Here is a 13,012-nt window from a genome sequence, read left to right on the forward strand (position 1 = left end):
TTGAGGAGCCTACCAGGAGCATGCCTTCAGCGACATCCCTGGGGGAGCATAAACCACCCTCCTTTTGATTAACAGCTGAACTCACTGACCCAAGATATCACAGAGACACCTACCAGCAGCCAGAGCCACTGCCCAGTACCCTGCACCGCTTCCAGCCAGTGCCAGAGCTTGCAAGGCACTAGCCTGGAGCCAGGACCGCTAGGTGCTGCTTAGGAAAAGCCAGCAGAGTGACACAGTGGAAGCATGCTGCACCCATAATACAGAGGTCGATTAATCAAAACCCTCTACTGCTAGCACCGGGCCTCCTTCTTCTTACACTGGGCCTTCAGCAATGGGGCGGCTGGCACAGCGCCAAGAGTCTAACCTGTGAGGCAGGAGGCGGCTGATGCCCACAGCCTGCTGGGAAGCTCCCAGAAGTTATTAAGGGACAGAGACTCCTAAATGCCCTTAGCAACAAGGGTTTGGGGTTCACAAGGCCAGTAAGGGGTTCACTATGTCTGTCTTATAACCCTGGGTGTCAGGTTGCTGTGCAGCTTTGATCTAGAGCTCTGATCCCAACAACCGACCAGCAGCCCACAGCCTCACCCTGGGTCTGCCCCACCTGGTTACTCCTTACAGGCTGACCTTACCCCCCTTCCAGCCCCAGATTCACTCCCTAATCATCCTACTGCCACTCAAAGCCACAGACTAGGAGGTGCTGATGGAGGGACGTGTGGCTCTAGGTTTGGGTTCTTCTCTGAAGATGGCTGGCAGAAAGGTGGTGCTCAGTTCTGTCAGTGACCTGCCCAGTTGCCTCGCTGACAGGGGATGCAGACATTTCTGTAAGGTTCAGAAAATGGGTATTTGGCTTCCAAGCTAATGTGAGGAATGTGCAATTATGAGAGGGAATGTCCATCCCTCTATAAGTTGCACTTCAGGGTCCCAGTGGCCTAATGGATAAGGCATTGGCTTCTGAAGCCAGAGATTGTGGGTTCAAGTCCCATCTGGGGTGAAAAGCTACTTTTTTCTTGTATACTGCAAGGAAACTTGGTCTTATTTTCACCAAGGAAGCTGGGAGATGTTTGAACACAAAGTACTGGGTCTTGGCAACAATCCCCCAGAAATTGTCATCTTCCACTTGATAAATGCTTTCTAAACCCATCAGTAGCAAACAGTTAATACTAGTGTTTGTCTGAAAATAGAGTGAAGGGGATTGTTTACTCCGACACCTCAATGAGCGAAACAGACAGAAAGAGCAACGCTGTTCTGAAGAGAATGGATCTGTCTGGAGACAAAGCAGACCCTGAGAATGAGCAACGGTGTGAAAAGAAGAGGTTCAAATGTGTGTTAGCTGTTAGTTAGGTTGGTCTGGCAAATTTAAAGAAAATACCAATGCCCTTAGCATGATGTGGACACTGGCTCTTTCTGATATTTTACTGCGAGTTCATTGAGAAATATTTTCCTTAATTATGTTATGGAATATAGGGTGGGCTATGAAGGCACCATGCTTCCTGCTTTCGCCATTCAAGACAACATGGCTACATGGCATGGGGCCAATGTGCACCTTCCAGTCAACTGCTAGAGAAGACAACAGCAACACAAACAGGGATGGCAGCAGGGCAGACTGGGACTCCAGGAAGACGGTGGTACTAGGTCTCATCAACAAGGAGGTGGCCACCCCAGCATGAACAAGGCTGAGCCAGCAAGTGTGGTGTGTGCTGCAGCGTGCCCCTACTCACTTTTGCAATTGTGTTGCCCTGAGGAAACTCATATGTCTGGATAGTATCAGAACCCTGGATGGGCTCACAAAGCAGCTCAGCCTCTCTTGGCAGAGATTGGCCAGACCCCCAGGAAAGGGAGGGCATGCACTCAGGCCCTGTAATGGGGTTCACTTACCAGGGTGAGTGAAAACCAGGGTGGCGCCTCCTGCTCTTTGTCTCAGGAATTAGCTCGCTCAGCTGGTGTTCCCTCTCCTGGTGGTGCCTTGTCCATCGTCGTCACTGCTTGCAGACCCACCTCAGTCCAAGTACTGCAGCATCCTCTTTATGACTTGGCCATCCAGCCATGCCATGATCTGTGCTCCTCCCTTCCAGGGTGATGGTGCACTGGGGTGGGAAATATCTCCCAGTCCAGCCGTTTCCCCGGTGGTGAGTGGCAGAGAACCAGGTCTGCAGTACTCTGGGTTCCAGCCCAGGGATCCTGTAGATAACAGCTTCTGCTTCCTCTCCTTAACTTCCTCCACCAGTGCCACTTCAATTCCCGGGGCCGCTTCCCCTCAGCCCCAGCACATTCTTCGCCCTCTTCTCAGAGTGTCAAGCCTGCAAGTCTCAGCAACCAGCCAGGAGCTCTCTCTAGCTCCCCCTGGTCCCTGCTAACAGCTGCCCTGCCAGAACTGTTGTGATCCTATACCCCATATTCTTCATAGAGGTATTGTTATGATATTAATACGGCATGACTAAGATGTGTTCTATGCAAGATGGGTCATGTGAGATATCATTGGAAAGGTTGGACTGTCCTTGAACTCAACATTTAGGTGCACTAAGTCCAGAGTCAACATGGCTGTCCTTGGATTCAGGATTGCATGACCTAATGGCCTGAGTCAATATGGCACCATGAAGTACAGGGCTGCATGGCCTAATGGCCAAAGTCAATATGATCACCCTTTGGTTCAGGGCTGCAAGGCCTAATGGCCAGATCTGGGGTCCTCTTCAAAAGGGGAGTAGCGGCTGGAGTAAGGGGAGTTGGGACCGCTTGACTCCACTGGGTCCCAGCCCAAGGCCATCTCAGGTTGAGTGCGTTTGCCACCTAGCCAGCCAGGATCCTACTGCAACATGCTGACCTTACACGGGTACGAGATACCACTCACTCTGCCTCCCTGGGCCACTTCCTACCTTGTTTCCTGAAGCTGTAGTCCAGGGGTGGGCAAACTATGGCCCGTGGGCTGGATTTGGCCTGTCAGCCATTTTAATTCGGCCCTCGAGCACCCGCTGGGGTCTCCGGTGCTCCAGCTGGGAACCAGGGTCAGAGGCTGCTCCATGCGGCTCCCAGAAAGCGGCATGGCCCCCCTCTGGTGCTCCAGCCAGGAAGCAGGGTCAGGGGCCGCACCACGCGGCTCCTGGAAGCAGTGGCATGGGCCTCCCTCTGGCTCCTATGTGTAAGAGCAGCCAGCGGCCTCCGCTCTGTACGCTGCTCCTGCCCCAAGCGCTGACCCTGCAGCTCCCATTAGCCAGGAACCGCAACCAAAGGGAGCTGCAGAGGTGGTGCCTGCAGATGAGGCAGCGTCCAGAGCCGCCTGGACGCACCTCAACATAGGAGCCAGAGAAGGGACATGCTGCTGCTTCTGGGAGCCACTTGAGGTAAGTGCCACTCGATGCCTGCACCCCTGAGCCTCTCCCCATGCCCCAACCCCCTGCCCCAGCCCTGATCCCCCTCCTGCCCTCCAAACCCCTTGATCCCAGCCCAGAGCACCCTCCTACACCCCAAACTCCTCATCCCCAGCCCCACTCCAGAGCCCACACCCCCAGCCACAGCCCACACCCTCCCTACCCTGCACCCCACTCCTCCACCCCAGCCCAGAGCCCCCTTCTGCAACCTGAATTCCTCATTTCTGGCCCCATCCCGGAGCCCACATCCCCAACCAGAGCCCTAACCCCTCCTGAACCCCAACAACAATTTTGTGAGCATTCATGGCCTGCCATACAATTTCTATTCCCAGATATGGCCCTCAGGCCAAAAAGTTTGCCCACTCCTGCTGTAGTCCATATATCGTCAGGGTCTCTGGGTTCTCTGGCACTGGCAGCTCCGTGGAACTTTGACTCCCACCAATTGACTGTAGTTAGCAGGTCTCCAGTCTGGTCCCTGAGATCTCTGGTTCCTGCAGTCAGGGGCTGTAGCAGCTCCTAGCCTGGAGCCTCCACCAAGCATGCTTCTTCCTCAGTGGCCAGCCCAGACTAAGCTGAGCTGTTAAGAACATAAGAATGGCCATACTGCGTCAGACCAAAGGTCTATCCAGCCCCATATCCTGTCTGCCCACAGTGACCAATGCCAGGTGTCCCAGAGGGAGTGAACCTAACAGGTAATGATCAAGTGATCTCTCTCCTGCCATCCATCTCCACCCTCTGACGAACAGAGGTTAGGGACACCATTCCTTACCCGTCCTGGCTAATAGCCATTAATGGACTTAACCTCCATGAATTTATCTAGTTCTCCTTTCTACTAACACAGCACTTGGAACATGCCCAGCAAGGTCTGAGGGGTGGGACTTCCTCCAGTCATAGTGTGAAATTAACCCTTTCTCACCTTGTGTGGGGTATGCACACCCCATCATGGACTGTAATATTTGATCAGATAATTTGACCACTCCCATGCATCAGTTGATGTTCAGGAGGCATGGAGGCTTCTTCTGGGTCTCCTTTCTCCTGGCACTGGAAATGGAAATGGTACTTTCTGCAAGGGTCATTAAGAGCCAGTCAGGCTGAATTATTTTTTTTAATTTAAGCAAAAATGTTTCAGCCTTTTCCAGAAAGGGTGTTAAGCTTGTTTTCCCATGGTACAATTTTTTTACTACCATTAAAGCTACAGTGTCTCCATGCTTTAGAGACATGCCATTTTACAGGAGGTGTCAGAGACTGATCTTTTGCTCCATCCCCAGAAAGTTCTATTGTAGTAGTAGGATTTTATGTTTGTATTTTGTATGATTTAGAATGAAGGATAAAGAATAATAAGATAATAATGTAGCATGTATTAATTGTATTGGTGTATGATTTGATCATATCCTGCCAACCACCCTTTTTGAATAGCAGAAAGGATTGGCCTAATGGGTTATTTAGTAAAGATGCATGAGCCGTAATCTGTGTCTGGGCTGATTTCAAGACAATAACAGACGTTTTAGGTCACCACTTTGTTGTAGGTTTAGCATTTTAAAATAAGTAAAAGAATGCCATGATTTATTTTGCATTGCAATTTGATGTTCCTGTTCAAAATGTTCTGTGTATATTAATTCTGTTTTGTGTGTGAATGAGGAATGTATGTGTTAAGAGATAAGTGTGAAGGCCATCGCTGAACCAGATGTACGAGGGAGGAACCGGAGACAGATGCAAGGGCTCCAGGAGGCTGCAACCCGCCCCTATTGAAATGTCAGAGGAGGGCAGATTTACAACTCTAAAGATGAGACAGGCACCTATCAATGGGGACAAGATAGCAGTGATCAAAACAGCATGGGATAACTCCCTGAGAGATTTGATGAAAAAACAAGATAAAGAATGAGAAGGACAATTTAAGAAAACAAGAACATTTCAAACAACAATTGATTACATCATGATGATGCAAAACTCACTGGGCCCAATGAAGGAAAATCACTATATAAGCAGGGTGCCTTGCCATGAAACTTTGGGTTCATCCTGCCAAGACTTCCCCCGAGCATCATGTCGCGACTGACAGAACTCGGCTCCTACCTACCCGTGATCAACCTAACTGGCCACTAGATTGATCTGGACTCTGGACTGGTAACTATAACATTGACTGGCGGGACAGTGTGTGTATGGTGTGATTGAATGCATATGCTAATTGTTGTATCTTCAATAAACAGGGTGTATTGTCTTTTCCACTGAAAAAGATCCCGTGTGCTTCTTATAAGCATAACATTTTTTGGTGGAGAATTGCGAAAGAGGGAAGACATGCACTGTGATTGTTGAACATACTGCTAAATATTGCTAAAAAGTATACCATACGTATAAAGTGATCGATCATTCAGATGTGCACAGCCCCGGTCGTAGAAGTGCTGGACAATAGGGGGAGGATTAGAGTCCTCGCTCCAACCTGTCTGTCAGGGAAAACTATACAGATAAAATATATCCAAACTGTCTAGGTATATATACCCCTGGTCATAGAGATGCCAGGCCATAAGGGGGAGAATTAGAGTCCTCGCTCCTACCTGTCTGTTGGGGGGGAAATTGCATAGGTGAATATACCCTCAGTGCTCAGTCGTAGCAGGATCAAGCCCAAAAGGTAGGGGGCTTTGCGTTCCCTCCTCCTGCTCTGTCAGGCAGAGGTCTTTGGGTTTTTTTAGTGGGTATAGACTTTTGTGTTTTGTAAGTCCCAGCATGAGCGTTTGCACGGAAGACTTATAAAGGTAAAAGAGATTCATAAAGAAATATGTTCAGGCGGTGTTTTCTATGTGAGACCCAACTCTGAAGGATATAGAAGTGTGGGCAAATAGTAGTAGCACCTGTGTAAAAATGTTTAAAAGGAAGAAATCCAAAGACAATACTTTGTTAAAGAGATTACTCTTTTTAAACAGATCTTGCTCTGTTAAACCAAACTGTGAAGGATATAGGAGTTTGGGCAGTGTAGTATATTTTGGAAGTGATATTGTGGTAATTTCACAATTTTGAGAGAAATGTTTAAGGAAAGGGACCAGGAGGGGTGGAGGCTAGTTGAGGAGCCCACCCTCCTTGCTAAATTGGTAGTGAAACAAAGCCTGCGTCCATGAAAAGGGATGGTTCAGTGAGGAAAGCAGGATCAGGCCCAGACTGTACGGGGAGACTTTGGCAAACCAGTAAAGTGCCTAAAACCACTATGGCTTATTGTTAAAAAGCAACCTAGTCAGCAAGCTGTAAATTGGCCATTCAGCAAACTCAGCTTGACCAAGGCAGGAAGGGAGGGGTTTTTGGGGTGCCACGGAAGGAGCAGCTTGACCCCGCATCCTTCCTGATAAGAATTGTGTTGAAGTTGCTGATGCATGCATTTTAAAAGAGCAGGAATGTCTATTGGGGTCTCAGAGCTGCAGACTCTGGAAAAACCCACACTTGGTTAATCAATAATCAGAAGGAACCTCTTGCCTGAAACTGCTTGCTTAACAAGGTTTCTTTAAGGGACATGTCATTCTATTACTAGTGTATAAATAAGGGGAAAAAGCTTGAGATAGTTGGACTCATTTGGGGACTTTTTTGGACTCTCCCTCTGGATATATCTTGTGGTCCCCACTGGGGGACGGAAGATTTGGCCACAGGAAGCCTGCCGCTGTGTCACTCGAAAACCACACTCAGCTTTGGTAATTATCAAGGGTTGGGGGTGTTTTACTAATCTTGTTGCGGACGTGTGTAAGTGCTTGAGACTAGTAAAGTTTAGCTTTAAGTGAAACCACTCTTGTGTTGTCCTGTTTGTGCCAGCCATCTATCGGTCGGACAGCCGTCTCCCCTGATTTATTTCCTGACACCTCCTCACACAGAGTAAAGTTACCAAGAGCTTTGGGTTGAAAGAACCCCGGGTAATACAGACAAGCAGGCAGGCAACAGATAAAAAATAAAATTGGAAAACAGGTTGGAAGCCCTGAGGGCACAGTGGCAGGAGTAAGGGAAGCAGTAAGTACAAGCATGGGGAATTCAGATCCCTGGAACAATACTTGGAATGGTGAAATCTGAGTTGATGAAGGTGTCATTTGGGGAGATAAGCAAGTGATTTTAGGAAAGAGAGTGAGAAGTTAACTCTTCAGAGGCTGGAGGGAATTAAGCAGTTGAATGTTGTAAAAATGTTAAAAAGGAAAAGTTATAGAAAGAGAATTATTGGTTTATTTGCAGCCATTCAGAAGGAAAAATGGGCCCTTTTCCAAAGGAATGTCTGTAAATAAGCCAGGCAAAGAGACAATCTGATTGAAATCATTTGACTATGAACAATTTAGTCAAATTCCCTAAAAGAATAAGGGGTTTCTATTGGAACTTATCTGCCCCCAAATGTATACAAATGTACTTTATGTACAGCTGTGTAAAAATTAAAGCAGTGTAAGGGATGTTAAGAAAAAAGAATATGTGTGTATAAATATATTGTGCAAATATGTGGAGTGTTTAGGACCTAAACCAACACGCCTGGTTTGTAAAACTCTTGTTTTATAGGTTTAAGATGAATTGGTTTTGTTTTTAAATAATACCACTAAAATCCATTTGAATCTTTCATTCAAAGTTGCAAAACTGAGAAACACTCTTTGCCAGACACAGGTAACTGGTGTTGTTTGGCTTTGGTATTTAGCATTTAACCCTTAAGGTACCTTAATGCTTTATAAGTTCAATATCTTTTTAAAAGACCAAAGTCATGGCTGCAGCAGGGCAGTCAAACCCAGGAGAATGGGAAGAGATTCTGGATTTGTTTTTTTTGTTTGTTTGTTTGTTTTTGGTAACAAAATAGCAGATAAAAGCTGTAGTAAAAGAATAAGAAATTAAAAAAGATACTGCCCCTCTGGAGCAACAACAGGGATGAGGTGCACAAAACAAAAAGAAGCAACATTGGGAACACCAAGCATTAAGGTGGCTCTGAGTAATCAGACTGTCACTTTGATAAGGGTACATGAAAATTCTGTGAGCACAAAAGAAACAGTTACAAAAAGATAAAACCACCCTCCAGTATAGGGTTAATCAGGCCATCGAACACATGAACAACAAAATTCAGAAACAACGGCCCACAAAGGCAGCCTTGTGGGAAACAGGGGACCAAGTCATGTACCTTAAAATGGGAAAAAGGGGGCCACTAACTGGAATAAAAATGGATAGGCCCTTACTCCATAGTGGTCTGCCTTAGTCCATTAGTACACCGCATTGAAAAAGATGGAAAACGGAAATGGGTACATGTTTCACAAATTAAATTGTTTACATAAATAATGATGTTTGAATTCTTTGCAGAAAAGGACATCCCAGAACCTGAGCATGAGGCACTGCTTAACCACCACAATTTTAATCCACAGAAAATGAAACTCCAGTGTAAGATCTGGCTTTACCTGCTTCTGGGAACTTTTAGTGCCCGGATAATTAGAGCAATCATGGGAGAAGTTGGATTTGGAGCAGGAATTATGAATACTGTAGACCTGGAGGTAATTAAGAATAAGTTACATTTCTTCTCACAACTACAAGATAGTCTCATTCACAAGCAGGCAGATAATACTGTGGACTTGGTACAAATAGGTCTGGGAAATTTAAAAGCAACATGGAATATGTGGCAGTGGCTAAACACCACCTCTTGGCTGCTGTATAAACAACAAATAGAATTAGGGAATAAAACTGCCTTGGCCATAGGATATACTGAGATGCAAATTCTTAGTTTAGCATCACTAGAACACAAAATGTTTGGGGTAATATCTGGGAATGTTCGGGTATTAATGCACTTTTTAAACCAACAGAAGAGGTACTTGTTTGACACCTACAAATATGAATGGATGCAATATGTTTCCAGCATGGTTAAGCCTGATCTATTATTAGGTGAAATTATTGTTAAAATTGCTCACCAACAGTCTGTGAAGACAGAGATATGGAAAGTGAGCCCACTTCCAAAATTGACCATGGGATCCTTTTGGCTACCCCAGGTTATGGGTCAGTGGGCTGGGAAAGAGGAGAAATTATTGGATACCTGAGGGTGTACGAAATGGAGCCCTCAGAAATGGGTGTGCTTGTCCCTACCTGTCACCACAGAACCATATAGCAGAGATACATCATTGGGAAAATGTGTGTGGGACGAACTAGGAAATGTGACACGTGTTTTGTACAACGGACAATGTGTATGTGTTACATCCTGGGAAACAGTATTTTGGGAGTGTCAGGAAGGAGTTAAAATTCAACCAGCAGAAAAGACAGAAACTGCTGAGAAGCAAGGACATAGTTTCTGTCAATACATGATAACTTAGCTCAGCTTATCGGTAAGAAAGAACAATGCTAACCCTCCCTTCACAACCCACCGGATGTCTATAAGCACTCATTCTTACCTCCCACCCCCACCCCCACCCCCACCTCACCTCACCTCACCTCCTTCCCCCGCAAGGTAGCCATAAATGTTTGATGCAAGTAGGATGACCTCTATATGTACATACTGTTCTTATTTTTATCTTTGTTCAGGGTTCTCTCTTGACTTGTAACAATGTCTGTCTCTGTATGTACAGATGAATGCAAATGAATTGATAAAAGAATATATATAACTGGCCACTATAGCACCATATTTTTGAAGCTGTTTGTCAGTCTTTCCGGTACCATGAATAAACCCCCTTCAGTATTGTCTGTGCTTGCCTGATTCTTGGGCAAAAGAATCTTTTTGCCTAACAGGAGGATGTAAGTATTAGCCAACCCCCAGGGGATGAATATAGATGTAATGCCTGTGTATTATATACTAGCAATCACACATACTATTTACCAAAGATAGAAGACACACAGAGCACTATAACCACCATCCCGGTTAATTTCTCTGTTACCCTTGGCCTGGATTGGCACAATCTAACTGATCACTTGTCAGAAACAAAGGTGACTCAGTTTTTACAAGTTTCAGAGTGGTAGCCGTGTTAGTTTGTATCAGCAAAAACAACGAGGAGTCCTTGTGGCACCTTAGAGACTAACAAATTTATTTGGGCATAAGCTTTTGTGGGTTAGAACCCACTTCATCAGATGCATGGAGTGGAAAATACAGGAGCAGGTATAAATACATGAAAGGATGGGGGTTTCCTTACCAAGTGTGAGGTCAGTGTAATGAGAGAAATCAATTAACAGCAGGATACCAAGGGAGGAAATATAACTTTTGAAGTGGTAACGAGAGTGGCCCATTACAGATAGTTGACAAGAAGGTCTGAGTAACATTAGGGAGAAATTAGTATTGGGGAAATTAGGTTTAGGTTTTTATTGATCATTTTTTTTATTTATCATTTTATTTATCATTATCCAACCACTCCCAGTCTTTATTCAGGCCTAATCTGATGGTATCCAGTTTGCAAATTAATTCCAGTTCTGCAGCTTCCCATTGGAGTTTCTTTTTGAAGTTTTTTGTTGAAGAATTGCCACTTTTAGTTCTGTTATTGAGGGACCAGAGATATTGAGGTGTTCTCCTACTGGTTTTTGAATGTTATGATTCCTGATGTTTTATACAATTTTTTTTTATTCCCATTTATTCTTTTGAGTAGAGACTGTCCAGTTTGACCAGTGTACATGGAAGAGGGGCATTGCTGGCACATGATGGCATATATAACATTATTCATATCTTACCAATGTCCTGGCTTATGCAGATGACCTGGTCCTGACCGCGGACGACCCAGAGAGCCTCCAAGGTATGCTAGATGCCACCAGTTGAGCTGCTAACTGGATGGGGTGCCGCTTCAATGCAAAGAAGTGCGCAACTCTCCACATTGATGGCAGCAAAAGGGACTCGGTGCAGGCAACAGGGTTCCAGATCCAGGGTGAGCCTGTCATCCCCCTGGCAGAGGAGCAGGCATACCAGCACCTGGGCAAGTCGATGGGTTTCCGTGTCTGGAAGACACCCAAGGACACCATCCAGAAGATCTTGCAGGATGCCACCAAGATTGACACCTCCATGCTGGCAGAAGATAAATGCCCTGAACACCCTACTGATCCCCTGCATCTCATTTATCCTAAGGGGATCCGCTGTGGTGAAGGTGCCCCTCAACAAGGCAGATAAGATCATCTGGCAGCTGGTGAAGAAGTGGCTGTTCCTTCCCCAGAGAGCCAGCAATGATCTGGTCTACATCGCCCATGGGAACGGCAGCGCCAACGTCCCCCGCATGGGTGACCTGTATGACGTCACGGTGATCACTCATGCCTTCCACCTGCTGATGTGTCCTGACGCCATAGTAAGGAATATCGCAGCGAATGCCCTGCGTGACAGTGAAGCGGATTGGCAGAGCCCCCTCCAACCAAGACATCACCACCTTCCTGAGCGTCTCCCTGGATGGCGAATTCAGACAGGACGGGCGTGACAGTGCTTCACTGTGGTCCTGCACTCGCAATGCCACACGTTGCCTGGGGAAGAGCATCGGCTGCCGCTGGGAGTGGTGCAAGGAGCACCAGGAGCTGAGAGTACTGGTGCTGCAGTTCAGGTCCGACGACAACACCATCGTGAACCCAAGCGCCAGGGGCTTGCTGGAGAGGACCCTGAAGGCTGCCGTCTATTCGCTGTATGTGGAAACCCTGAAGCATAAACCGGACCAGGGTAAAGCCTTCGAGTTGACCAGCAAGTGGGACGCCAGCAACCACTTCCTTGCCGGGAGCAGCTTCACCCATTTCACCAACTGGCGGTTCATCCACCATGCCCGGCTCAACTGCGTCCCGCTCAACGGAGCCGTCCGCCACGGGAACCAAGACAAGCGTTGCAGAAAGTGCGGCTACTCCAACGAGACCCTGCCCCACGTCCTGTGCAGCTGCAAACCCCACTCCAGAGCCTGGCAGCTGCACCACAACTCCATCCAGAATAGCCTGGTGAAAGCCATCCCACCACGCCTGAGGGAGATCTCCGTGAACTGCACCATCCCCAGTACCGACAGCCAACTGCAACCTGATGTCATCGTCACCAACAAGGCCCAGAAAAAGATCATCCTTGTCGATGTCATGGTCTCCTTTGAGAACAGGACCCCGGCCTTTCGTGAAGCAGGAGCTCATAAGCTGGAAAAGTACGCCCCCTGCCCCCGGCCAACACCCTGAGAGCGAAGGGCTACGAGGTGCAGATGGATGCCCTGATCATCGGAGCCCTGGGTGCCTGAGACCCCTGTAAAGAGCGTGTGCTGCGGACCTGGGGGATCGGTCAACACTATGCACGGCTCATGCAGCACCCCATGGTCTCAGACACCATCCGATGGTCCAGGGACATCTACATCGAACACATCATTGGCCACTGATAGTACCAGGAGGCGTGAGCCAGAGTGACATCGTTCTTCTACTACAATAAAGGGACCGAGATACTTTGTCCGTTGGACCATATGAACTGGAACCATGAACTCCCTGAACATTAAATCTCACCAAATGAGGGTCAACCCATCCTCATCATCGTATCCACTGACTATACTCCACACCCGAACACAGCCATTATATGAACATCATACCCTCATATCACAATGTCTGTACTTTGACCGATCAACCTTTTACCCCCAATTAGGGATATTGCAGATTACGTATTCCTTATGCCACCCAATCTTAAACCAAACTTCGCACCCCTTGATAATCTGTACATTATCCCGATAACCAGAAACTTCTATGCTAAAACTCTGTACCGTTCACTTTTTTAA

At 47.0% G+C, this 13,012-nt stretch overlaps 1 non-coding gene across 1 annotated transcript; it reads left to right on the forward strand.

Annotated features, from left to right (window-relative positions):
- The first annotated feature begins 918 nt into the window (after positions 1-918).
- On the forward strand, positions 919-991 carry TRNAQ-CUG (transfer RNA glutamine (anticodon CUG)). Its single transcript has one exon. It is a non-coding gene; the product is annotated as a tRNA-Gln (tRNA).
- Positions 992-13,012: the final 12,021 nt, after the last annotated feature.

The sequence above is a fragment of the Emys orbicularis genome, chromosome 15 (assembly GCF_028017835.1).
Source record: "Emys orbicularis isolate rEmyOrb1 chromosome 15, rEmyOrb1.hap1, whole genome shotgun sequence".
NCBI classification, from domain to species: Eukaryota; Metazoa; Chordata; order Testudines; family Emydidae; genus Emys; species Emys orbicularis.